Here is a 27,543-nt window from a genome sequence, read left to right on the forward strand (position 1 = left end):
TCGAGACTTAATCATAAATTTAGAATCTACGTCTCGATCACATAAATTTAATGTATTTAATTGTTCATTCATAAATTGTAATGAATGAATAATTAATGCATAAAGATTGGTGTTTGAGAAGCAATTAAACGCAATCTGATAAGTTTGGGAATGTGGGAGAATTAAGTATCCACATTGAAAAAGTAAAAGTCTCCAAAGTCATTTATAAGTGTTGTCTCTTTAGAATAGGATAATCAAGTGTGGACCACTATGGTCCCCCTAATAGGAATTTTGTGTTAGTCATAAAATGGCTAGCCCATTTTCCTACGAGGTCATGGTTTGGGCATGTGCAACTGTAAATAAACAGAGCTACTCGCAAACTATTTGAGATTCAGCTCGAAAAAAACTTGTTCGGGGCTTGATTCGATAATAAACGAGCCGCGCTCGAGCATGACAACACTCTGCTCGTAAAGCTCGCAAATATGTTCGAATTTGATTGTTCACGAACATATTTGTGAACCTGTTCGCATTAATTAAGAAAAAAATTCTAAATTTTTAATGAGTTCGAAAAATGTGTACAAACATCTAACGAGCCGAGCTTAAGCTCGAATTCGATATTATCAAGTATCACACAAGCCGAGATCGAACTGAGCTTGAATATTCAAATATTGAAACAAGTCGAGCTCGAGTCTGCTAGTATTCGGCTCATTTACAACCCTATGTACACATCACAATGGGTGCTTTGTGGCTCGGTGGTGGTCCGATGGCTCGGTAACTGCTCATGCTCTAGATTCGGTGTCGTTCAGTGTGTAAGTGGATGAGTGACGTGGTAGCAGTTGCGTCATGCAGCGCTGTTATTAAACATTATGAATTCATTGTAAAAATTATAAATTTACAAAAAAAAAAAAAAAAAAAGAATTCGCCACCTATGGGATTCAAACCCTAAACTACGAGACTTTGTTTAGTAAAATAATGAATTCATCGTAGTTCTTCACGATCTAAGCGCCAAAAATGATTCTTATAGTACAATATATACCTGAACTCATTTGAAGCATTTCTTCATATATACATAGGGAGTGGATCATATATTGATCTCCTTCCCTTAGGTAATACTTCCTATGTCCCAACGAAAGTGGTGCGTATTCCTTTTTGGGCTGTCCCAACGAAAGTGGTGCATTTCCTATTTTAGAAATAATAAGGGTTCTTAATTTATGATTAACCTTAACCAATTGGGCCTTAATTATCATATAGATCCAAATAATAACCACATAATTTCTCCATGTGGCGCGCTAGAAGAGTGACATGTGGCAGAAGCCTTCCACGGAAAAATATGTGCAGGAGTAAAACCATAAAAAAAAATTGAATATTAAAAATAATAATAATAATAATAATAATAATAATAATAATAATAATAATATTTTTTTTTTTTTAGATTTCTAAAACTTACATATTTTCCATGCATATTATTACACATAAACCTGCATAACTTGACATACAAGAATGCGATAAATCTTATTTTTTTTGCCCCATCCACCCCACTTTTGCCCACCCCACCTCCCACCACCCACCCCCCTTCTTTTTTTTTGCAAGCTTCACTAATACGAGATGCATGGTTCGATTTTATAATTTGCAGTATTCTGTTTTGCAATATGCAGAATTTATTGATACAATATGCAGGGTTTATTGATACATTCTCTTTGCAACCTTAATTACTTGCCAATGTAATAGAGAGATCAAACCATTCTTGCTTAATTGAAACAATCAAACGTCACAGTTTAGACGTGTACAAGATGTGGTATTTTTCAATGTAATTGAACATTCGAATCTTAATTAAATTTTCATATTACCTGACATATTTATTATTTCATGAGGAATAAAAGTAGAAATCTGGCGGAATATTATTCACTTCTTAATAATATAGTATGTAAAGCGAATGACATATTAACACAATTTTAAATATGATCACATGATCTTGATGGTTATATCTTGGTCAGCTATGTCATTCAACCTAATATTAAAGCTAACTTTAATTTTCTAAAGAGCGTTCGACACGTTGGATATGATAGATGAAATTGATAAGATTGGAGAGTGATTGAATAATTCATCCAACTTTGAAGTGATAAATACTCAATTGCATGATTAAAGTGCGGATCAAGTTATCCATCACGGACCCAATCATTCAAACATAATATTTCTATTCAACATTGTGCATATTTGTGTTCAATTATATACATAATTTTGACGGCGGTCACGGAAAAAAAAATGAATTTTCAGTAATATATATATATATATATATATATATGTGTGTGTGTGTGTGTGTGTGTGCATATATATTTTCAAAAATTCCTATTTTATCCCTTCGTGTTTTTTGCCTTGAAAGATTTTGAAAGGTCTTGGGAGGCATCTGGCACGTGTCGCGCTCTTAGTGATTCAAATTTAGACCTATATACTATGAGGGGAGTGAATATTACATGATCCCGTCTCTATATCTATATATGTGTATGTGTGTGTGGTTGGAACACTTTTTCCCAATAATTAATTAAGGTTATGATATATGTTCTTAAACTTATACCCTTGCCAATTACTTATTTGACTATTCCCATGCAGAATATTCAGATCGATATATATGATCAGCTGCTGCTTCATTTGACTATTCCCATGAAGAATATATATATATAGAAGTTAAAAAGAGAATGCTAAATATTTAGAGAATAGAGAATTCGTGAAATAAAAAACGAACAAATTTACAATTTTTACGGACAAATCAATGTACCGCATGAACAACAATTTGCCCCGAGTTCGAATCCTGCTGGTGGCGAGTTTTTCTCTTTTTTACTAAATACATCTATTCGTTAGTTATGTTGATCTGTTCGTAAAATGTATAGACTTGTTCAAAATGAAATATATAATAATTCTCTGTTTAACTTGATCCATTCTCTCTCTCTCTCTCTCTCTCTCTCTCTCTCTCTCTCTCTCTCTCTCTCTCTCTCTCTCTCTCTCTCTCTCTATATATATATATATATATATATATATATAGGGAATTGCTAAAATAAGAGCATTTGTTAAGATATAAAATAAGAATCATTTTCAGCCCTTAGATCATCAAGATCTACGGTTGATTCGTAATCATGTTAGATGGATTTATGGTCTTGAGTTCGAATCCCAAAGGTAGCAAAAATTTATTTTTCACAATTCATACCTTTATACAGCGAATTCATACGTGTTCTACATAAATTCATACATTAAAAATTGCTCTTATTTCTTATTTTAATTCTCTCATGGTAGCCACCTCTCTCTCTATATATATATATATGCAGCTGCTTCATTTTGAGACTCTCAAAGACATTTAATTTATTTTGCTGATCTGAATTATGTTTAATTCCTTGCTTTGAATATGAAAGTGATGTTGTTAGTTAAATTTTCGTTTTCGCCATGGCTAAAAATATTACTCTTTTTTGAATTAAGCCAAAATAATTACTTAAACCTTTACGTATGAACTTGTTCGAACACAACTCTATCCCAATCTGTGATAGCAGCTTCCAAAAATCCAATGCCTCTATACCTATCTATGTAAACAGCTTCAAAAATGTTGAATGCCGTAAATGCTACGAACCTGCTAATTTGGCTTGATATCTAAAGCCGCTTTGGATCCTAACCCGATATTTCTTTGTCATACCCGTGTCCCATATTGACCTCATTATGTTAATTCTCCCTCCTCCACGAAATGAGTATTCATTTGAAAATGACACGAGTTTTAAAAAATTAATTAAGTGTGCGTGAGTAAAATAAGAGATCCATTTTTATTGTGAGTGAGTTATGTGGGATACACTTACCAAAAAGATAAATGAGTACTCATTTAGTGAACGGACAAAAAAGAAAATATGAGTACTTATTTCGTAGACGGATGAAGTAATATTTATTACAAAAATAATAATAATAATAATTATTATTTAATATAAAATAAATATTATATTAAACCTCAAACTACAACTGTTTAATCAAAATGTTCCAAATAGTGAGAAATAATTTTAAAAACACCAAACAATTAGGTTTGTACAAAAAGGGGTATTGGCCTATAAATACTCAAAATTTTCCCATTTTCTAATTTTGCACCCCAATTTTAAAATCTACCTATAAATACCTAAACTTTGTATTCTTTCTGATTTTGCACCCGATGAATTTTTACTTCCAATTTGTTGCTGGCAGGACAATGGAATTGACATTCCAAAACCTACAATTACATGTCATATTGACTTCAAATTTATCGGCTTCATTATGCACTTCAAACTTCCCTCTCAATTCGACTATCACGTCAGCAACGATTTGGGGGTAAAAATTTGTCCCGTGCAAAATCAGAAAGGAAAAAAAAAGTTCAGGTATTTATAGGCATATTTTAAATTTGGGGTGCAAACCAACAAATGAAAAAAAAAATCGAGTATTTACAGGTCAATACCCCCATAAAAAATGTCCCTCGTTCATTTTCCTATCTCCAGAATCATGATGTGGCTCGCCGAATGTCACCATGTAATTTATATTTTATGCTTTAATGAAATGACACAAAACTACGTCGTTTATGTCATATCATTTAAGAAATTAAGTCGACGTTGAATAAACGGACCTTCAACGCGATTTGAATCAACTGAAATGGCATAAGACGACGTCGATTTTTAAGTGATATGGCATAAATGACATCGTTTTGTGTATTGTCATTTAAAACAATAAAATATAACCACGTCATGATTCTGGAGACCGAAAAATGGATGCAGGACATTTTCGATACAAACCTAATAGTTAGGGGGTTTTCAAAATATTTTTAATAGTTTAAGATATTTTTGATAAAGCGGGTATAGTTTGAAGTTTAATATATTTATAATTTAATAAATCCTAATTAACCTTTATCACTAAACGTTAAAGCTTAAAAACTTATATATCCTAATTATAAAATAATGAACTTTAATAATCAATTACTTACTAACAAATTCATTTTATATGCTAAAAAATAAAGTACGTATGATATCCAAATTGAGTATAATAATAATTGAGTATAAACTCCAATTCACAATCACACAATTGAACTAAAACACAACTAATTACTATAAGTGAAAAGAAAAATTGAAAAATTGGAAGTAGAACATGAATGGGACACCAAAAAATTAAATAGAGTAACCATAATCCCTAATCAACAATTACATTTTTATTTTTATTTTTGGAAAATAATCAACAATTACAAAATTAAACTAACTAAAACATAGAAAAAAAATTAAAGAATAAATAAATATAGAAAAATAAATGTAGAATACGGTTGGGTTGGAATACCAAAAGGTGAAATAGACTCAATAGAGAATCCCAGCTATTACAGCAGCCAAATAACCTTATAAACTAGGGTTAATAGCCGGAAAATACACGAACTTTCACCAGATTTGCATATTGCACATGACCTTCAAAAATAGCCCCAGAATACACCACCTTTTAATTTAACTGTAAATTACACACGGCAAAAATTCCGATTACTTTTAAGTTTGACCGGCGATAACGTGGACAGTATTTAACATACATGGCATTACACGTGGATTTTTTATACACGTGTGGCTCCACAATACAAACTTATTTTTGACATGGCATTACTCTTAAAAATTTCATAAAAAAAAAAAAGAAAAGAAAATGGAAGATGCCAGAACTCTGCAAGCCAACGATCCACCTCCCCTCTCAACCCCACCTAAAACCCATCTTTCCAATTCTGCAAGCCGACGATCCACCCGACGACGAGCGCAAGGAGAAGAAGGTCAAACCCGTTGTTCGCCTGGTAAAATGAAAAAATCGTACAGGCCTTGCTGATCCTCAGTGGCCTGGTAGAGGGCGTCATCGCGGTGGATGCAGCGGCGGGATCCAACGGCCTGCTCGGGGTCGTCGCGCCTCTTGGATGAAGGGGGTGAGCAATTGTTTTTGCTTGACCTTGAAAATTGGTGTAGGGACGAGAGATTTGCAGATTTGGGGATTTCCCCTTATGCAAGATGATCTAGGGTTTAATTTGGGGGTGGCGTTGATGTTGTGGTGGCTGGCAGTGGCCAGTCGGAGATGGAAGATGGAGATTCAAGGAAAGGAGCGGAGATGGAAGTTGGAGGATGGCAGGTGAGACAGCGGATGGATCTCGGCGAGTCGGAGATGAAAGATGGAGATTCAGGGAAAAGGGCAAAGAGGGAGGATGGAGGATGGCGGTGAGGCGGTGGATGGATCTCGGCGATTCGGAGATGGAAGATGGAAGGGAAATGGGCGGAGATGGAAGATGGAGGATAGCAGGTGAGGCGGCAGTTGGATCTCGGCGAGTCGGAGATGGAAGATGGAGATTCAGGGAAAGGGGCGAAGATGGAGGATGGAAGATGGCGGTGAGGCGGCGGAGATCTCTCTGTGCTCGAGCGGAGAAGAAGACCGAGATTTCTTCTTCATTTTTTTTATTTATTTTTAATTATAGTATTCCTATATCGGAAAATCGTCCACGTCAACAAAATCTGACAGCCACGTCACCACCGATCAAGGTGGTAGTCAACGCGGGTGCAATTTGCAATTAAACTAGTGTTTTACCCGTGCGATGCACGGGATTACATATGTTGTTAAATTTGGTTTTGCTTAACTAATTTTTTAAAAGAAATATGAATATATTTTTGTTGAAAGTTATTAAAATTAAAATAAAGATATAAAATAATAAAAAATATCATAACTTATTTTAAAATTCATCCATTTGCGTAAAAGTTCATAGGATGTCTATACCTGATTAAGTAAGACATCGAACAAAATAAGCATTTTATTGTAACATTCTGAAAGACATTTTTGTATAATCTCTAAAATAAATGATTTTAAAAATATTTTATTATACAATTGTTATACCAATTATGTTACTGCTAAAATATATTTAAGACTAACATTTTAAATTACTTAAAAATAAAGGTGAAAATAATAATACATGAAAAGACAATTGCAAACTTGTTATCTTATTATTATAAATTTTGGAACACTTCTTTATATACAACATTTGTAGAATTAATAATCTACTTTGTCTTCATTACACATCAAGATTTTCAGACTCCTTCGACTTGTAACTCTAGAAATAGCTACATAAAACTGACTATGACTAAAAACAGGCCTATTCGAAAATAAACCCACATGAGAGAGTGATTGACCTTGACTTTTGTTTATAGTCATTGCATAAGAAACAATAATAGGGAACTGCTGCCGTTGAAACTTGAGCGGTAGTCTTGGATCAACTGGTATCAGTGTCATCCTGCATTATGGTCTGTGAGAACTTTCCCTTCCAAAATAAAACAGCCCCATATTTAATTCATTGCAGATCTGGCATTATTTGGTTGCAATTTTTTTTACTAAAGACCACATGGTCGGCATGTTTGAGATTAGAGAAATGATGAATATCAAAAGAAGAAGTGAGTATAAGTAAAAATTTCACACCAAAAGTTAGTTTATATAGGCCACGGGGATGCACATTTGATGGGAGATATATATATGAAACTTATATATTTAATATATTATATTGAATGAGATGCTTTGATAATGGAGTTGATTTTGGTTTGACGATAATAAAAAGTTGTTACATTTTTTGGAGATACATATGAAATGTTGCCAAATTACATATTTCACACTATCACCTCTCTCACTCTTAGATCTGACGTCATGCATGCCTGAGATAGGGCTTCTTCTTCGTCTCCTTTGTTTAGCTGTAAAGATGATACAAAAATCCCATTAATCATGCATACCAATCAATACCTTACTCTACTTAATATGTATTTCATAATTTCGTTGATAGTTGATTTGTATATTGGTATTTTGATTTGTTAGACAAAACATAGAAACATAATCAATGTGGGTCATGATTTATGGAGATATGATTGGATGATCTATTGTGTCGTGTTTAGCATTAGTAAGATTATTATTATTATTATTATTATTATTATTATTATTATTATTATTATTATTATTATTATTATTATTATTATTACTTTGCAAAAATCACAACAAAAAATTAACAGCCACCTTATATAGCCCTTCTTTTGTTTATCTCCACAAGATTTAATTGAAAATAATTAGAAATCAATCTATGAGATAGCGTGTAAATCAAAAATAATTTATATGAGATATTGCTACGAGTTCGTAAATAATTTTTTATTCTCTTGAATTCAAAAACAATCTATAGTCTAAAATTGCATGTAAATCAAAAAGAATATTCACTTTTGCAAATGACTACAAGATCCCATGCAATTTATATGTATTTATATTTTGAATTTTATTTATTGGATGAATATTTCTCACAAACGATTTAATTGAAATTAGTGATCTACAAATTTTTACATATAAATTTCATATATAGATGATGGGAATAAATGTCGTTCAATTAAATGTAGATTTAATTACATTTAATTAAGAATATATATATATATATAAATTAGTCAACTTTCCAAATATAGATCAACTTTCTAAAAATAAATTGAGTAAAAGGGCGGGAAATTTTTTTGGCTAGATGGACCAGCTTTTATATATGTATAGATTAAAATGTGATGTATTCTGGGGCTATTTTTTAAGGTCATGTGCAATATGCAAATTCAGTGAAAGTTCGTGTATTTTCCGGCTATTAACCCTATAAACTAATCTAAAGTTGTAGACTTAAATGGTGTTTGGCTAAGTTTATTTCAAACAACTTATTAACTCTACACATTATAAGACGAACTTAAATGGTGTTTGGCTAAGTTTATTTCAAACAACTTATTAACTCTACACATGTAACACCACTTTCACTGCAATATATATATATTATTAATATTGTTTTCTATGATTTTAAAGAAGAAAGAGAAGTCTCAATTTTTATGCAAAACCTGAACTTAATTATTTAACGAGCAGATTATATCGAGATTTTTAAAATCATAGAAGCCCAAGTATTTCATGATTTTAAGGTTGATAGGATTTTATGCAAAAAGCCCAACAATTATGGATAAATGGGCTAAAAGTTGTGTAAGAGTAGAAAGCCCAATAGTTATTTTGGGCTGGAGTAGTCGAGCCCAACTTATGTATATGATTAGTTGATTGTTTATTAACTCTAAATTAGATCGTTAGAATTTTTAATCTTGATTAGGTATCAATCCAACACCTAGCCTTCAACTTTTGACGCAGCTCCTTTGCTAACCGACTCAGTCCAGTATATGACTGAGAAGCCACTGTAATTCCATTTCTTTTCTCATTCTGCAAATTCTACACAGCAAAAGCAAAGCAGACGCCTCATCCAAACACAAATCATCCACAACAATAAACCACATCAGTTCACAGCAAAGAAGGTAGTCTTTCTTTTATTCAATAATCCATTCATTGAGTATAGATCAACAGCCACGAACAATAGAAAAATTATATAGTTATACAAGTTAAGCATAAGCAGTATGCTTTATCATCAACGATCCCAATTTTCAGTAATTGAACAAGAAACCAGATAAATAAAAACGAAGGAAGAAAAGGTAGAATCTTGGGCAGTAGACGAAGCTGCCACACCGGAGTCGACGATGCTGACCAATTCCTGATATAGAACATAGTTAGAGATTTATTTAATTTAACGTATTAAAACCAGAAAATAGAGAAAAAGAGAAGAGATAGAGAAAGAAAGGGAAAGCAGAGGCGGCGGCCACCCCCGGCGCTGCTACGCAGCCACGGCTCACGGCGGCAGCCGCGAACAGGGCAGAGAAAGAAAGATCGAGAGGGGCAGAGTGAGAGAGACTGAGAGGGAGGATATAGAGAGAAGAAGAGAGATAGGGGACTTACCTGAGGCAGGAAGAACGACGGAGGAGCGGAAATCCGACGAGCTGGGGCGGCGGCGACGTTATTCGCCGGGATTCTCCAGAGGAGTAAAAGTGATGGGGGAGATTAAAAAACCCTAGGTTGATTTTGATTTGAGAATTAAGGGAAAAGGAAGGAAAGGAAGAAGAAGGGGAGAGAGAGGCGCCGGCCTCGCCGCGCCGGAGGCGGCGATGACCGGCGACGTCGCCAAGCGTGAGAGAGAGGGAGAGTGACATACGCGGGCGAGTGAACAGAGAGAGAAAGACCACGTCTGAGGAGAGAAGGAGGAATCTTCCTTTATCTTTAAGAAGAAGACTAGTTTTTATTTTATGTAGATTTATGTTATAAGAGTGGTTAGTTTAATTAGGCTAAGTAAATTCTTAAGCCTATTTATTTTTGGGCCCTATTTCGGATGACTTGGTTTTAATAAAATTGATATTGGACCAGGATAGTAAATTAACTATGGACTCAACTTATTAATTGGGCTCTTCATTTATTTAATTGAGTTGGGTTAGTTTTAATTCTTAGCTTCGATGGTTAATTAGACAATAGATTTAATTTATATACTTGAGTCTTTAATTTGTTTAACTGAGCTGAAATCATTTCAATGTGAGCCTAATAGTTACACATTAGTGTATTCCAGAATCAAGTCTTTAAAGAAGAGAAAAAGAGATTTATAGTATTTCTAAATTCATAGTTATTTATTAATTAGTGCAAGTAGAGTTATGACTAATGACATAGTTATGATATCACAATTTAAAGTCCTTATTGGTATTTTGATAAGTTGTCAAGTAGCAGCTAGTCTTTATATCAAAATTTCCAGTAGAACTATCACCTTAAAACCAACATAAGCATTCTTTATAAATTAGTCCATGGTCATTTTCCTCATTATTTATTAGTCAGTTTTATACTGAAGGTCGGATACAAGCAAGGTTAAAGCAATAGTTCAGAATTACTAGTGTCGTCAGACCACGATCAGGTGGGCTTTCTAAATTCAAAATCTGAAGTGCACACTATTTTATGATGTTTACATGAATAAAGTCATATTAAAGTTATTGACTTGCCAAAACTTTTATGAGCTTGTATGATACCTATCTGGCACTAGAAGTTAATCGAATTCGGATCCTGTTCTATCCAGATGTTAGACATGATTAGTGTACACAAAGGACCGTGAGCCGGTTTAGCGTATCGGCCGGTCAGTGACCGTAGAAGGTGGCCACCTTCTCGGCACACAGATATCATTGCAGATATGGTATAGTACAACGAAGTATGTCTGCAGACGTATATGATGTTATGATGATATATATATATATATATATATATATATATATATATATATATATATATATATATATATATATAGGGAGAGGTTCAAATAAGAACCACTAAATAAAATTAGAACAGAGAACCATTTTAAGCAATTCGATCATCAAGATCTACGGTGGATGCATCATCTTGGTGGATGAATGCAGATCCTGGGTTCGAATCCTGAAGGGAGCAAAATTTTTATTATTTTCGGATGCATTAAATTTAATAGCGAATGCATTAATTTATATAGCAGATGCATTGATTTTAATGGTTCTTATGTTCTCATTATAACCACACCCTATATATATATATATATATATATATATATATATATATAGAAGTTATACAGTTTTGGCGTGCACATGTTATTTAAATAAAACTCCTGTGTGATGCTTGAGATGGCAAGTTCAATATATAGCTCTAAGAGCAAGCTTTCAAGTTATTTCGGCATGTGACCATTGAGTGCTTTTGAGTACTCAGCCCTGCATATGTTTTCTAAATGTGCAGGTTAAGCTGTGATGCATATGGATGTCAGCAGAGCAAAGCTTTTGATATATAAGTACTAAATTAGGCTCAGGATTCCATGTCTTCATACATGTAATCCACTTAAGCTATTCCGCTGCAACGCTTAGTGCGTTTTACCTTATTGATGTGTTGCAAAAATTTCAAGCAAATAGCTTACAGAATTATGTCACTTGACACTTAGACAATTTGTCGTTATATTATTGTGAGATGTCTGCTTTTGAGTTTAGAAAAGATTGCTTATGATTACCAAACATTTTGGTAAATTATTGTTTAAGCAGGTTAGTGATTTTTATTGAGATCTATTTTCTTTTTATTTTCTTACTTTGTTTTCAGTCACACTTTTCCCCGACTTAACTATTCACTAGCTTAGTTCGGGCTGTGACAACACATTATAAGACGAACTTAAATGGTGTTTGGCTAAGTTTATTTCAAACAACTTATTAACTCTACACATTATAAGACGTATTGTGTCAATAAGTTATAGTGTTTGAATAATTGAGTTTATAAGTTTGAGAGAAAATTTTGAATTAGAGTAAAACTTAAGGAAAGATGAAACTTGAATGATAGATATTAAAATAAGTTAGTAAATAGTAGAGTTCATGTAAATTTATTGTTGCTTATAAGATCATGAAAAAATTGTCTATTTCACATCTCATTAATTATTTATGAGCTTATTTTGTTAAACACTTATTAAAAAATTATAAATTTGTTTTCACATTCTCTTTGGTAACCTTATTACTTGCCAATGTAATAGAGAGATCAAACGATTCTTGCTGAATTGAAACAATCAAACGCCACAATTTAGACGTGTACAAAATGTGGCCTTTTTCAACGTAATTGAACATTCGAATCTTGATTAAATTTTCATATTACCTGACATATTTATTATTTCATGAGGAATAAAAGTAGAAATCTGGCGGAATATTATTCACTTCTTAATAATATAGTATGTAAGCGAATGACTTATTAACACAATTTTAAATATGACTACATGAAGCCTTGATGGTTATCTTGGTCAGCTATATATGGCCATTCAACCTAATCTTAAAGCTAACTTTAATTTTCTAAAGAGCGTTTGATACGTGGGATACGATAGATGAAATTGATAAGATTGGAGAGTGATTGAATAATTCATCCAACTTTGAAGTGATAAATACTCAATTGCATGAATAAAGTGCGGACCGAGTTATCCATCACGAACCCAATCATTCAAATCTAACAATAAATTAAATTAAATGCTTTTATTAATCATATCTTATCACTCAAACCAAAACGCCTCCTAATTGATTAAGTTGTCTACATAGTTTGGTTCGATAGACCGGACACTAATGATGTTAATTCTTTGTAATTAGTTTATCTACACAATTAAAGAAGCCTAAACAATGAGACTTTGAATACTATGATGCATTAATTATATAAAATTCAATGTTCGGACTATAATTATTGATTTTTAATAGAAAATTTTCAAATTATACATAATTACATTTAAATATACTCGAATTATTGATATTTTAGCAAAAATGTCTTCAACTATCCATAAGAAGAATTAAATATCTGAAGCATCACAAAACTAACAAAAATGTCCCAAACTTTAATTTTTAGTCACTAATAGATAACATGGCTCATCAGATGTTGATGCGTCTTTAGCAAAAATATACTATAAAACATCAAAATAACACAGCATTTTGCTGTCTAATTTTTTTCTTTTTAAAAAGAAAAGAAAAAAGGTTCGTTCTTGTTTTTCCCGTGTGGAGAATGGAGATGGCAGATTCTAGTTTTTGATTATTAATATTACACCGTGAAACAGGAAGAGATTGCAAAACTTGTAGATTTCTCATTATTAACGAGAGGAGGCGGCTAGGGGAAATCGCGAGCAGTGACAGATCGAAAACGCACCTTAGAAGATGGTCGTGGCATTAATTTCAAAAGCCTCATGTTACTGAAACAGGCGCCAGCAACCATATGTCATGTTGGAGAGAAGTTGAGGCGATTGGTGTAGTGTAGGGGATGGGGGCGATTTCTGCTTTGCATGACAGTGCAGCTTGCAAAGAAAACCGTGGACGTAGAGGATGATGCTAATGTCAATGTGGCCTGCAACCATAACATGCACTTGTATTATATATTTATATCACATATATGTGAATTATAGTTGGTGGCTCTAAAATAGTTTTTTAAAATGGAGACGTTATTATTATCACATAATCATTAGAAGTCACTTAACAAATAAGAATGTCACCCAACTTTGTTCTACTCAAACTAATACATGACAAATAGTGAGCTATCCATTCAATCACCTCAGCTTTTCTCATATCTTATGGGAATTGTATTTTCCCTAGAGACTCCAGAAAATGCTACTGGATCCTTGTGTGATAACACTTCTATCACAATTACAAACTTCAAATTAATAATATAAATATACCAATGAGAGGGAGTATATAATTTTATATATAAGGTCAAAATGATGGGAAAGAGGAAACGCTGAGAATTAGAAACTGGCATGCCAACCCAGAATATGGAAAGAAGATGACAGCAATCTATCATTTTATCTGTAGCTTATAGACAGTAGAAACTCCCCAATCCTACAGTGAAGTAGTTCAAGTAAAAAAAAAGAGCATGCAAGTACAAGAACTTATAGGAAAACAGAGCACTGGATTTTCTTGAATGCTGAGAAAGGCAAACAAAGAACTAAGATTACAAGATTATAGTGACAAAGTAAACAAAACAAAATGTTATTATTACCTCTAGTTGTGCAACAGGGGCGGAATCCTCGAAGAACTCGAGGCTCCAGTCAGCAAAGTAATTAACCTGCATTGCGTTAAGGAAAATCTTTAATATTTTACATGAGCAGAACCTCAAAAGAGTTCACATACCCATTCAGAAAATAGACAACTTTCACACAAGATTTCATTCAGTACCCCAACTTCCAGCATTTTTCAAAATATGTCCCCAACTTACGTTTTCACTTCAAAACCCTCAACTATGGAAAAAGTTTGATTTATATCCCACCTTATACAATCCGGCTTCGGTATGATGAGTGAACTCGCCGGATTCGTAGGTGGATTCTAAGGTTTAGGGGCTTTTCGGCAATTTTGTATTAAACAATCAGATTCTAACTAGGCGACTTATTATTCTGTCCTTGGATTCAGCGAGGCGGGACATAAATCAAACTTTTCAAAAGTTGAGAGTTTATGAAGTGAAAACCTAAGTTGGAGTCTTTTTTGGAAAAGGTTAAAAGTTAGGGACACAAACTATGATTAACCCTTCAAATAATATGCTCACATGATTTCTGAATTGCTGAAATGGACAAAACATGTAAGCAAATAGTATTTTGACATTAGAATTCAACAATGTCAATGAGAATCTAACCTAACTTCAAATGAAGGGAAAATGACAAGCAATTTTGACATATAATGTAACAATGTATAAAATCACACATCGTATGTGGAATTTCCTCATTGAAAACAAAGCATGCACAAATGCAAAATCAAAGGTTTCAAAAATCATCTAACATATACATGAATTTTGTAATAAAAAATATGAAAGGAAATCATAAGAGTATTTGCATAAAACAAAAAACATGTGGAACTGCAACCAACAATCAATCTTGAAAAGCAAAATTAAAATAAATACAACGAAATTAAAACCCTAGAAACATCAAAAGAGGGGGGGACTAAGAACAATTTTACCGGGAAGAGAGGGCCAGCCAAGCAAGATCGAGATTGGCCAGCCAGTTGTAGAGAACTGTACATGCGACTTCGTGGACATTCGTATCATTGTTTCTATGTGTCTCACCACAATAGGAACTCATTGTGTATTCTACAAACATAAAAGCCAAAAAGGAGGAAAAAATGGGATCTTCATAGTGAATTTATCTTCAATATCCCTCAGGAGAAAAACACAAGTCTAAGTTTTCTTGCTGATGATTCTCTTCACAATTCAGCATAAACCTGAGTAAGCTTGTCCAAATCTGCATTATGCAATGGTGGAAACACATTCAGCTTGGCATAGGTTAGGTATTTCTTTAGCATCTCCTGGGGTATTATCTGCAGAGAAAGCAGTATTTTCCATATAAAAATAATAATTATGAGAGAGAGAAGTGGTAACAAGAGATTAGAATTAAGACCTCTGGATTTGTTTGTCCTGCCGAAGCTTGGATTTCATCCTGTGAATTGTTCACGGACCTATCATCGAAGGTAGAACCTTTGGGCTGCGAATTGTAGCGATTATTGTGCCAGCATCTCATCAGTTACTAGTCAACCACATCCTGTATATATTTTACTATTAAAGAGCTATGGAATACGAGTATGATAAAGGCTTTGACCAACACAAAGTTCAAATAAAAAATAGACTTCGACAACAGAGAGAATATCAAATCAGGAAACAATTGGATCAGTGAGTTCAACATTTTGCAAAAATATTTTTGAGGAACACATCAAATGTGAGGAAAAATTAAATGAAAAACTGATTCACTGAGACAGTGCACCCTGCCTTCTTTCCTGATGAGGTAGAATCAATTGTACATTTTAAAAGTGGTTAATCTAGAAATACAAAGGAAATATAAGCAATTCCTGAATAAGTCTCCTAAGATTATGAATACAGGTGCACTTATCTTATCATGAGTGAAAGATCTTAAAAAAAAAAAAAAAAAAATCCCCCAAGGAAGGATTATAGGATGCAATGATCCAAAAATCAGGTCGACTTAAATGTCTAAACTTAAACTATACACACCTTCCCCTAATAGAATTTGCAGCAGCAATTACAGAACAGCGGGCATGAAGAGATGTAACTATCCCAACTTTTGATATGCTAATACTCGCTGCCTCACTGCTTCATGAATGCTTACTCTGAATGGTAAAGATGTATTATCGGTGTCATACACAAATCAAGGAGGCAAACATTCAAAACACAGTTACTGACCTACCCTGATCATACATTTTATCAAACTCATCAATAAGACATACGCCTCTATCAGCCAAAACAAGTGCACCTCCTTCTCGAGTCCACCCCCTTGTGATCGGATCCTTATGAACTGCAGCAGTTCTCAACATACCTAATAAGTTTGTCAACTAATATTACACTATTTATCACACAAAAGCAAGACCTTCAAATATACACAATATTAGATGAATCTCAATCCATTAAAGTTACTAAGAAGCTAGCTAAAAAGGTTGATGGAGAATCTAGAATATTCAGTCATCTTAAACCAAGCATTCAAATTGGATAGGTTGTTATTAAAGGGGTTCAAAATTGTGAAACTCTCAATTTCTGCTATTGAAAATTCTAAAAAGTATTACTTACTTTAGGAACTGGGAGTTGGCAGCTCCAGGATCACTGAGCAGGGGTACATTTATATCTCCTCATGGACGATGATTTCCTTCAACATTCTTCTCTTGCCACCAAACATGGCAAGAGCTATTGCAGTGTCCTCGTGGCCATAGATGGAAGGGGCTATTGACTTGGCAATCTGAATTAATGAAAAGCAAACGAGTAGCTAACCAATTAGATGGACAAACAGTTCAGTTGCAAAATTTGATTTTTTTTTTAATTTAAAACAATCATAAAAGTATATACTTAATTATCAGCTGCAAAATTCAAGTTAATGGAGAAAAAGCAAGACTCAGTAAAAATCCAGAAGAAAGATTTTAAAGATGGTAAGTTGGTAACCCATAACCCATACCTTTTCATGATTCATAGGATAGAAACTATTTAAAATTAATGGAATATCTTTTGGATTTCTGTATAGACATAACTTTAGATAGAAAGAAGGCACACCTTTGTGCCTAAATTTAGGAGAGTTAGTTAACATAGTGCATGAAAAATGCTCAACTCAACGGTAATCAAGAAGGATACCAAAAATAGGATTCTAGCAAGACCATGGTTTAAATGTTCAACTCCCGCTCAGAACTTATAAAGTGTAATACGATTAATTTTCCTTTTCAAAAGGGCTAAAAGTATTGATTTTGTAAAATGAAAAATTATCTTGATTAGTTTGTTATACTCCAGAGACCCTATTGTTGGAGTGCAGGGAGCTACCCAGTAGCATTCATGTTTGAAAAAACTTGATCACCAAAACCTATCACTCAAACAGCTGCTCTCAGAGTTTCACAGAGGTCACAATTTATTTATTTAGCATAGCACAACACCCTCGAAAATACTAGCACACAACCACATTAGTGAGGTGTATGAAGCTTCACCTTGATACAATCTTCATCATCACCGGAAGCAATGGTCCATTCTATCAAGTTAACTATTCGGTTTACAGCAGCCCTACATATTGGCAAGTAACCCTTATAATTTCAGAAAAAGTTTATACAAATTCATATGAACAACTAAACACCAGAGGCATGAGATAATTGCGTTTTTTCCAGTCAAACATTTATTAAAATAAAATAGAACTGAATTTGTACTTGTGAATCGATTTTGAACTAAATTTTGGGGGGAAATACTGATTTGGGGCTGACTGATTGGAGATAAATTAAGGAGAAACCTAATTCGCAAGGTCGGCATCAGTCAAGTGCAACGGCCGCAAATGCAGACGGTGTGTGATGCCTGAACATGCGGCGGCTTGTGACGGACAGCGATCAAGCAATGAGGAAGTGCAGCAGCAGCACCTTGCGCACGCGGTAAAAAGGTAACAAGCTCGGTACCGTAGAATAGTATTTTGCATGCTCGAGCCATATTGTGGGCTACAATTATACCTCTTTTGCCTCGTATTGGATCTGTCATTGAACTATAATACTCCTCGTGCTCCCTCCGATGATCCGATCTATTCAAAGAGGCTCACTTATTTTGGATAAGAAAATTGAAAAACTTATGCCTATTCTAGTGGGACGTCTTAAAAAAAAAACGAACCTATTAAAGTGGGACGAAGAGAGTATAACTTACAGGTTTTAAAGTAAGCATAACATAGTCTATATTAATAAGTCCCAAAAAAAAAAAACGAACCTATTAAAATGGGACGAAGAGAGTATAATTTATAGGTTTTAAAGTAAGCATAACATAGTATATATTGATAAATTCGCGCTCGTAGAGTGAAAATTTAGTTAAGAACCATTGCGATAGCCTAATGTATAGTAATGGTGGCATGGAATATATTGTGCATTATTTGATGTTGTTACACTATGCAAATTGCTTATATAGATTGCTTAGTTCAAGAATTAGAAGAAAATATATTAAGTGGAAAGGAAAATATCTGTAAAAAGATGTGTTGATTGCAAGCAGCCGAAACTTTTGAGTAGAAAGAAAGGATATGATGAGTATTATGATCCATTTCAATGAGTCTGGTTGAGATTTCCACCCACAAGATTACACACACTCATAGTGGAAGTATGTGAAATGTGTGTTTGGTGAATACTACACCTAAATCAGTACATGGAGTGTAAGGTCTACCATCACACTCTTAATTAAGAGAGGTGTGGAATGAGGGAAATAGCAGTATCCCATTATCAACATTCAAATGCTAAGGTGTGATCTCTGATAAAGTGCATATCAATTTGAAATTAATTTGCCTTTTCTAGCCTACTTTTGCAGCAATAATCATAGCCTCAAAAATGCACATAATGATTAAAATGGCGATATGTAATTTGAGTGAAACCTTTTGAAAATAGCCATAGCTAGCATGATGAAAATGGTGGCATGTAATTTGAGCATCAATAATTAAGGTTAATAATCATGTCATGCTGACGAGTGACGATTTTAGGATTTTCTGTCGTACACAATTCAGCTAAATCTTTTTGCATAATAATTTCTATATTTGTAGCGATGTTGTCTTACATTTTTATGCAATACATATCTATACTGTATAAAAAGAGATATCTTTAATTTAAAATTCATTTGAAATTGATTTTAAATCAATTTCAATGATATATTTATGAACCATATTTTATACAAAATATAAATTAGTACATAAATAATTAAGATTAAATTTCGCATTCAGATTTTTGATGAACGTATCCAAGTTTCGAACTCCAAAAACTTCAAACGTTCAATAAATTTATTAATTGGTATGTTCAAATATATTACTAACATGTTTAATGTTTCTCCTTTTCTTGTATAAGCTCATTTTCTTATAGAACTCAGCCCATATATGTACATAGAGAAGATGTTGAGATTCAAACCAATGATTTTCAGCTATAAAGTCGCCATTAATTCCACCGCATATATAGAATATATACCAGTTATTTTCTGCTACAATGTCGTTGTTCCACCTCATAGAATATGAAAGAGATTATTTGTGAGAGAATTGAAAATATATAGGACAATGAGTGAGTCACTGAAAATGAGACATGGGATTTTATATGCATTTCTAAATTAATACCCCCAGTTCTATTATTGTTTCTTGATCAGCTAATATCCAATATCCTCCTGTCCACAATTAGTTATACGACTCAACGATTTAATAATTTTTTTTTTGACTTGATGTTAACTTTGCAATTTTGATAAAATTAATAAAATTATAACGATTTAATAATTTTATTAAAATTGCAAAGTTAACATTTCTAAAGTACGAACACTACTTGAGCTTATAGTCATTTGAGGAGCTATAAATTAATAGAGTTATTACATGAATCTCGCCTAAGTAAAAATTCGTCCGAGCTCATTTAGCGAAAGTCATTAATTAACTGAGTTAAACTTGAGCTTGAATATGTAAATTAATACTTGGCTTGTTAGTTGATGAGCAAACTAATCAAATAGTTAGTTTGACATTTTCACACTTTAATTAGTACAAGTGTGTTCAATCGGTACTTCATTTTATGGTGTAAGAAAATAATGGGTTTTAGTATATTTTTTGTGAATAAAAAATATTGATAGAGAATATTGACTGTTATAATTCAAACTAATTTTAGTAAAATAAATTTAGCTCGTCGGTGTCAAAGTATTTGATAAATAAAATTAATTTGATTCTATTAATGACATTTGCCTTGTTTGGCAGCTGAAGTAGCTAGCATAAGAAAGAATAAAAGAAAGTATATAGTATAATTTAATTTAATTATTATGTGTAAGAAAATGTGAGTAATTAATTTGAACGCAGCGTTAGTCAAACAGTTATAGTTGGCAGCAGTACTGTTGTCTGCCTGACCGATTTCCACTTTCATGGTATTTAATACATTCTTTGACTTTTGAATTCTGTTACTATTAATTTAGAATATTGTAATAAATAATAAAACAATCAGAATATCATTATCCAATCCTACCATGTAATTACTAGTTGTGCCCCCGCGCAATGCGCGGAACAATATGTTGCAATAAAAATAATTTAATTTTTATTATTTGAATTTATACAAACGTGCAATTTAATTTTTATAATTTAGGTTTTTATAAAAAGTATTAAATTAAATGATACTACCTCTTATTACAAATAAATGTCATGAGTGTTGATGCAATAAGGTGGAATATTTTTTCGTGCACTCCTTCTTACTTATTTTTATCTCCAATAATGGATATACCTATTTTATCTTTAACAATAAATAATATTATCTTTGGGTAGTGGTGTAAAAATATTTGTAACAATTTTTTCATTTCTTTGATCTCTAATAAGCATATGTTTAAAAATGAAAAAAAAAATATATTTTCTCATCTCATTTTATCCATCTTCTTCCAACAAAAAATTACAACTAAAGTAAATGTACCCTAAAGACTAAACCTTTAATCCATTGATGTAATGAAGCTTGGAGTTGGATGTCCTATATCTCAGAAGAAGGGCTCATCTACACGGAGACACACATTTGACAAAGTTTATATTTAAAAACAAAAAATTTTATATGTAAGAAATTATATTAATTAATTACCATGACTATTCCCTTGGCATGCTTCCGAGATTAATTAATCTTCACCATAGCTAACTCCCATCCATCAATTTCATTAAAAGAATGGCAAAAGAATAAATAAATTTACAATCACATAGGGTTACAAAAGGGTTACAATCATAGGGTTACAATCAAAGAAATTTAGGAGGCTTCCGAATGAGGTATATGTCATCTTTGTACAAAAAGAAAATATCGAAGTTCCTATGCAATGAAAATAAACAACTCGAGCTACAAATAAATATCAAAGTTCTTAATATTGTCACATCATTCTGAAATTAATCATGTGCCGATCCGAGCTTCATAGATTTCCTCATCTCTACATATATCTCTTGCTGCAGATTCATTAAACCCAAAACAACTTATCACTCGAAACTCAAAAGGAAATAGCAATAGCAAGTTGTGTGAGAAGATAAAGTTCACAAGTCAAGAGACCAAAGCCCTCAAAGGGAAGTATAGAGAATGTCTAATAGCCCAAAACATCCACATTCCTCGAATCAATATATTTCTTATTTGCAAAACCAAGAAAAAGCTAAAACTTATAAGTGATTTCTTCTTCACCATGTTTCTCTTTTATTCTCGTTTTCATCTTCTCTCTTAGTAAAATAAAGTTATATAAAGAAAAAAAAAAGAGAAAGTTAAGCAAAGCAAAGTAAAAGCTAAACAAACATGAAATACGTACTACTCCATTTAATTAGTTTCAATAATCCTATGAAATGCCCAAACTAAATCAACAATCCATATTAGATGTGGACTTTGTATCTTAGATTGACAAAATCTATATTCCAAATATGCAGTGCAAAACCAAACATGAAAGAAGTACAACTAAACAGCCAATAAAAGCAAAAAATATTCTTAAAACTATTCTGACTTTAGAACAAATAAGAAGATGACATATTAAGGTAGAATGTTGAACTATGAAGCAAGAACATCTTCGTATATTGAACTACATATATTTAGCCTCAAGCTAAACATTTAAATTTGGATTATTCTTTCAACAATAATTTGTAGTCTAAAAGGCTACACTGTTCTACAACATTAAAAGAATTAAGCGAACATAGCATCAAAAAAATTAAGTAAACATAACTTGTAGCATGCAGTAACATTCAGTTTCTATCAGTTACTGCTAAACACCAGGGTGAGTGAGATAAACTTTTTAGACAATTGGCTTATCCAATTTCTCCACCATATTCATGTACTCAAGTTAGCTGCAACCCAAAAAATTAAAACGAAAAGCTTAAGTTAATAATATCATTTGAAGCAGCGTTGATAAATTACCTCCAAGCAAACTCTAAATCGATAGTAAGATAGTTCCAACATCATAGGCAGGCAACCGCTTATCCTGTAATATGCCCAAGCATATGTTTCCATAAAACGTCTGATGTTAGGATGGAAGCAAGATGTCTCAAATTTTCAGCAAAATATGTCGTCTTCCACGGGGAAGACGGATATCCCATAATCACCTCACATCATTAGGACCATTAGCTCGAACTGCAACATGAGAATTGAAAGAGCAAGATGAGAGATTCAGAGCATAATATCGTTTTTCTTTCCCTGCAACTCACTTATATTCAATAGATTAAGATTTGTATAGATAAGAAGAATAGGTAGGGACGGCTCTCAAAAACAAAAACAAAAGAAGAACAAAAAAAAAAGAATAGGTAGACGATAATATAGAAAGAAAGATATGAGAAACAGAGAGAGAGAGGCATCCCTTTGCAGGGAAAGAAAAACTAAAAGTTCAAGGTCCTCAGTCATGATTCAATATCCAAATGTGCAGCTAGTTAACCTCAATATAACAACAATCATCTAAGAGAAAAGTTGCCCCAACTGCTATTACCTAGCTAAGAAAGCTCAAGAAACGTATTAGGATCATTCAAGCGTCTGTCATTGTGATAACACAAGTATTAGGATCATAACAGGTAGTGTTTCTCAGATATACTATCAGCAAATGGCAGACACAACTAACTGCTATCTTTGCTCAAAGAAGTTAGATTCACATGTCATTAGATGGGAACTTGGAAATAATGATTCTCAGACACCATGCAGCGTTCTCTACTTATGCTACTAATTATCAATCCCTGCCCTAGAATGACATATGTGGAGATGGTTGGAAATTCCCAAAACTGAAAATTCAGAACAAAAAGGTATGATATCATTCAACAACAGAAATAAATTTCACAGGATAGTAATTAGGTCTTCAAACAATAATTTATACATACCACTTCCTTGGGATATAGAGATCCATGTTTTGCCCCTCCTCATTCTGCATATTTGCTGAGTCTTCTTAGCACTCAAGAAATACTACCAAAAAACCAAGCACCTGAGACAAAGAAACACTATTAATATATCTAGCTGTGGATCAGGAAGAGTGACAATATATGAACTCATGGCCATCAATATTTCACAGAATGCAATCCCATCAATACCGCAGAGTCATAGCTTAAACCTTAACAATCGGTCAATTATAACATAAATTAAGGTCAGTACGAAAACCAAGCACCAAAATAGACAAAAAAAAAAAAGAAGAAGTAAAGAATAATCATCGCGCAGATAGGGTAGCATTCGAATTAACAAATCCAATTTTCTCAAATGTAAAAGAAAAAAAACGGTGAAAGATGGCATCCTATGAGAACTTGCCAGAAAATTTCAGTGATTATTTCAAATCAAAATCTACAGAAATATATCACAGAAGAGGAGATGAAAGAGAGTACCTGAAGAGGAAGAAGCAGCAAGGAAACAAAGCCTGGAGCTGTTGAACGATGGGCGGCCTTTATGAGCTTTTTATATGAGAAGCAGCGCCAAAAACCCTAACACTAACACCCTTTGTGATTTATTCTCAGATGAGGCAAAAATCAAGCACACGGAGAAAGATAGAGAAATCGCCGGTGCGTGTTGTAGTCGGCGAGGGTGCGGCCGTGTTCGAGCTGTTTCCCAGCGAAGATGAGTCCTGCTGGTCCGGCGAGATACCTTCGCTGTTGACGTTTTCTATGGTGTCCGAGGATTTTTATCAGGGCAAAAACCTATTCATATGATTTTCACTCAATGAAGGAAAGGCACGTAGATGAAGGAAATGAGAGATAGGGAAGAGAAAGTTGGAGTCGAATTTAGAAGAAAGAGAGAGGAAGAAGGCCAAAACCAGATCTAGAAGAAAGAAAGAGGGTCAAGGCCGATTCTTGCAGAGGAAAAATAGAGGAAGAAAGTGATGGAATCTGAAAGGAAAGATGAATTGAAAGAGATGAGGGAGTAGTCAGCTAAATCTGAGAGAGAGAGGAACAGTAGCAAGATTTAGGAGAGAGAGTTAAAGAAAGAGAGATGAATATCATCAAATTAAATAAGTTAACGGAGAATATGAAAAGATTCAAGAAATTACACAATTATGGGGAATCGGAAAGGACTATTAATTTGGACAGCTTTTTTGAAAAAAAAAATTAAAAGAAAAAAAAATAGATGATAGTTTAGGCGGGAAAAATTGTGAATGACAACTTTCCTTTAGTATAATAGATAGATAAGATCCCTCTTCTGGTAATGTAGATACAAAAAATTAATGTGTCGGAGTCTAGCGAAACAAAAAATCAAAATAATACAAAATTAAAAATAAAATAAAATAAAATAATATTCTTAAATATAATTAACAATTATACTTCATGTAAAAGTAATCTTAATAATTTAGTAAAACTAATACATTTGAGTACAAAAATGTAGTAGTATTAATTACTTTTGTCAGTTTGTGTTATAGTTTATTTTAAATAAAAATCAATCTTTCTTAGTTTTTGGTGAGTGTGGCTTACTCTTACTTAAGTTCATATTTAATTTATTGAGGAACATACCTAATCTGCACATGTATATTTTTAAGATGATTTAAATTTTAATTTAATGATTATATATATATATATATATTATATATAACAAAATAATGAATTTGAATTTGAAACTTTGATGCTGAACAAATATATAAAGCCAAGCTAGCTAGTGGGGCGATATATAATTAATGAATAATGACATTATGGTATATATACATAGACTAGATGATAATAGTTAGGTAAGTTGTTGCTTCTCGTTGTCTGATTAAAGAAATTTTGCGTTCTACAAATATTATTCAAATATGTTCTCCAAATTAATACGATCTCATTTTTCCTTTTCTTTTCTTTACAGTTTAAAAGTTAGTTTAGATGGAAACCCCCATAGTTGTCTATGTCTTTTATGTGAGATATACTAGAGATTCAATTTCTCAATTATGAATTCACCACTCCACCAGTTCAATTATTCTATAAGAGCTATGATCACAAGTTTTGTTTGTTTGAAAGTAATATGTATATAAGGGTTGTTTATAGTGAAAATCGCAATTTAAAATGAGAACTGAGAATACTATAGTACTGGCGTGTAAAGTTACTGCATTCGGGAAAAAAAAATCGTTCCTTTCAGGATTCGAACCCAGATGATGCATTATTCATTCATCAAAATGATGCATCCACCGTTGATATTCATGGTCCAAGGACTGAGAATGGCTCTTCGTTTTCATTTTAAATCTCGGTTCTCATTTCAACCTATATATATAGGGGTGAACTAAAATAAACACCTCTTAGAATATAATATATGAACCATTTTTAACCTTTAGATCATTAAGATTTAGATTGATTCATCACCTTGTTGGATGAATTCATAGTCCCGAATTCGAATCTCATTTGTAGCAAAAAAATTATTTTTCGTAATTCATACAGTTACACAGCGAATTCATACGTGTTTTACATAAAATTTATATATTTTAGCTGGTTCGTATTTTATATGTTAAGAAGTGTTTATACTCTAGCTCTCCCCTATATATAGAGAGAGAGAAAGGTTCCATGGAAAATGCTAAATATTTAGATAATAGAGAATGCGTGAAAAAATAGCGAACAAGTCTATAATTTTGATGAACAAATCGATCGATGTACCATATGAACAAACATTTTGGTCTGCTACGAATTTTGAGGGAGGGGAGGGGGGTGGCGAGATTTTCACTATATTTTACTAAATACGTTTGCTTATTAGTTATGTTAATCTGTTTGTAAAATTTATAGATTTGTTCGTTATTTCATTCTCTCCAAAAATATAATTCTATTATATATATATTCATTTAGTCTTGGGTTGGTAGGTTCATTAAGCAAGTAGAAACAAAAAAAGTCTCGACTATAATTGATTTTCTACAGAAAAATCCAACGGATCTATAATGACTCACACACACACTAATTAAATGATTAAAGATGTATGTGTTGATTTGATTAAATTAAAGATCTCAGGTCTAAATTCACTGTAACACGATCATTAAAAGCTAATATCTTCAACTATAAAAATGAGTAGAGTGATATTTTGATAAATAAAATATTCAAGTGCGCTTTTTAAAAATATTTCAACACTAGATTGGAAAAAACAAACATGCACTGTACGTTTAGGGCCACATAAAAGTAAGTTCAAACACATTCATTAAATTGTTTTTTAGTGTGACTTGGTTATTGTTAAACTAAAACTCAAGCTCTGTGGTATTAGATTATCTCAATCTTTGTCGGTAAAGGAAATCAAAAATAATTTTTCTGTAAGCATATCACATGTACAAATTTTATTATTCAAAAAATGGGATGAAATAGATGTCACATATAATGCAGGGCCCTTGAAATGATCAAAGCAATGAGATATTTCACTATATATGAAATGGTCCCCTTCCCCTTCCCTTCCTTCTTCATCTCCACTTCTTCATTTTGGCCTTTTGGGAGTTCAATTTAAAGCTGCAGAAGAAAAGTGCGCTTTTTAGCTGCTTACAACACCACATAATTATATGCCCCACGCACTACAATATATAAACCACGCTAAATAGGGATATACTTGCAAAACTAGGTAATTTTTCACTTTTAATAAAAAAATTAAAACTTATTTTTAAAATCTTATGTACCATTTTTTAAATTTCAAAGTAGAAGTCACTAAACCTTGACTCTCTCCATCTTTCCCCAGTCAATTATATATATATTATACCGTTCAATGATCATCTAGATGCTTGAATTTTAGACCCACAAATCACAAAACATTAGCTCCATGAAAATTCTCTTCGAAATGTTATCAATTTAAATTAATA

The 27,543-nt window shown here is 32.8% G+C and overlaps 3 long non-coding RNA genes across 3 annotated transcripts; all 3 read right to left on the bottom strand.

The window, feature by feature from the left end:
* Positions 1-9,296: 9,296 nt before the first annotated feature.
* Positions 9,297-10,088, bottom strand: LOC131025819 (uncharacterized). The gene is made up of 2 exons (XR_009102187.1): positions 9,787-10,088; positions 9,297-9,544 (listed from the first exon to the last, which is right to left on the bottom strand). It is a non-coding gene; the product is annotated as an uncharacterized LOC131025819 (long non-coding RNA).
* A 6,872-nt stretch (positions 10,089-16,960) lies between these two features.
* Positions 16,961-18,379, bottom strand: LOC131025831 (uncharacterized). The gene is made up of 3 exons (XR_009102190.1): positions 18,122-18,379; positions 17,829-17,901; positions 16,961-17,098 (listed from the first exon to the last, which is right to left on the bottom strand). It is a non-coding gene; the product is annotated as an uncharacterized LOC131025831 (long non-coding RNA).
* A 3,090-nt stretch (positions 18,380-21,469) lies between these two features.
* Positions 21,470-24,867, bottom strand: LOC131025828 (uncharacterized). The gene is made up of 4 exons (XR_009102189.1): positions 24,152-24,867; positions 23,660-23,760; positions 22,716-22,928; positions 21,470-21,772 (listed from the first exon to the last, which is right to left on the bottom strand). It is a non-coding gene; the product is annotated as an uncharacterized LOC131025828 (long non-coding RNA).
* Positions 24,868-27,543: the final 2,676 nt, after the last annotated feature.

The sequence above is a fragment of the Salvia miltiorrhiza genome, chromosome 1 (genome assembly GCF_028751815.1).
Source record: "Salvia miltiorrhiza cultivar Shanhuang (shh) chromosome 1, IMPLAD_Smil_shh, whole genome shotgun sequence".
In the NCBI taxonomy this organism is placed as follows: Eukaryota; Viridiplantae; Streptophyta; class Magnoliopsida; order Lamiales; family Lamiaceae; genus Salvia; species Salvia miltiorrhiza.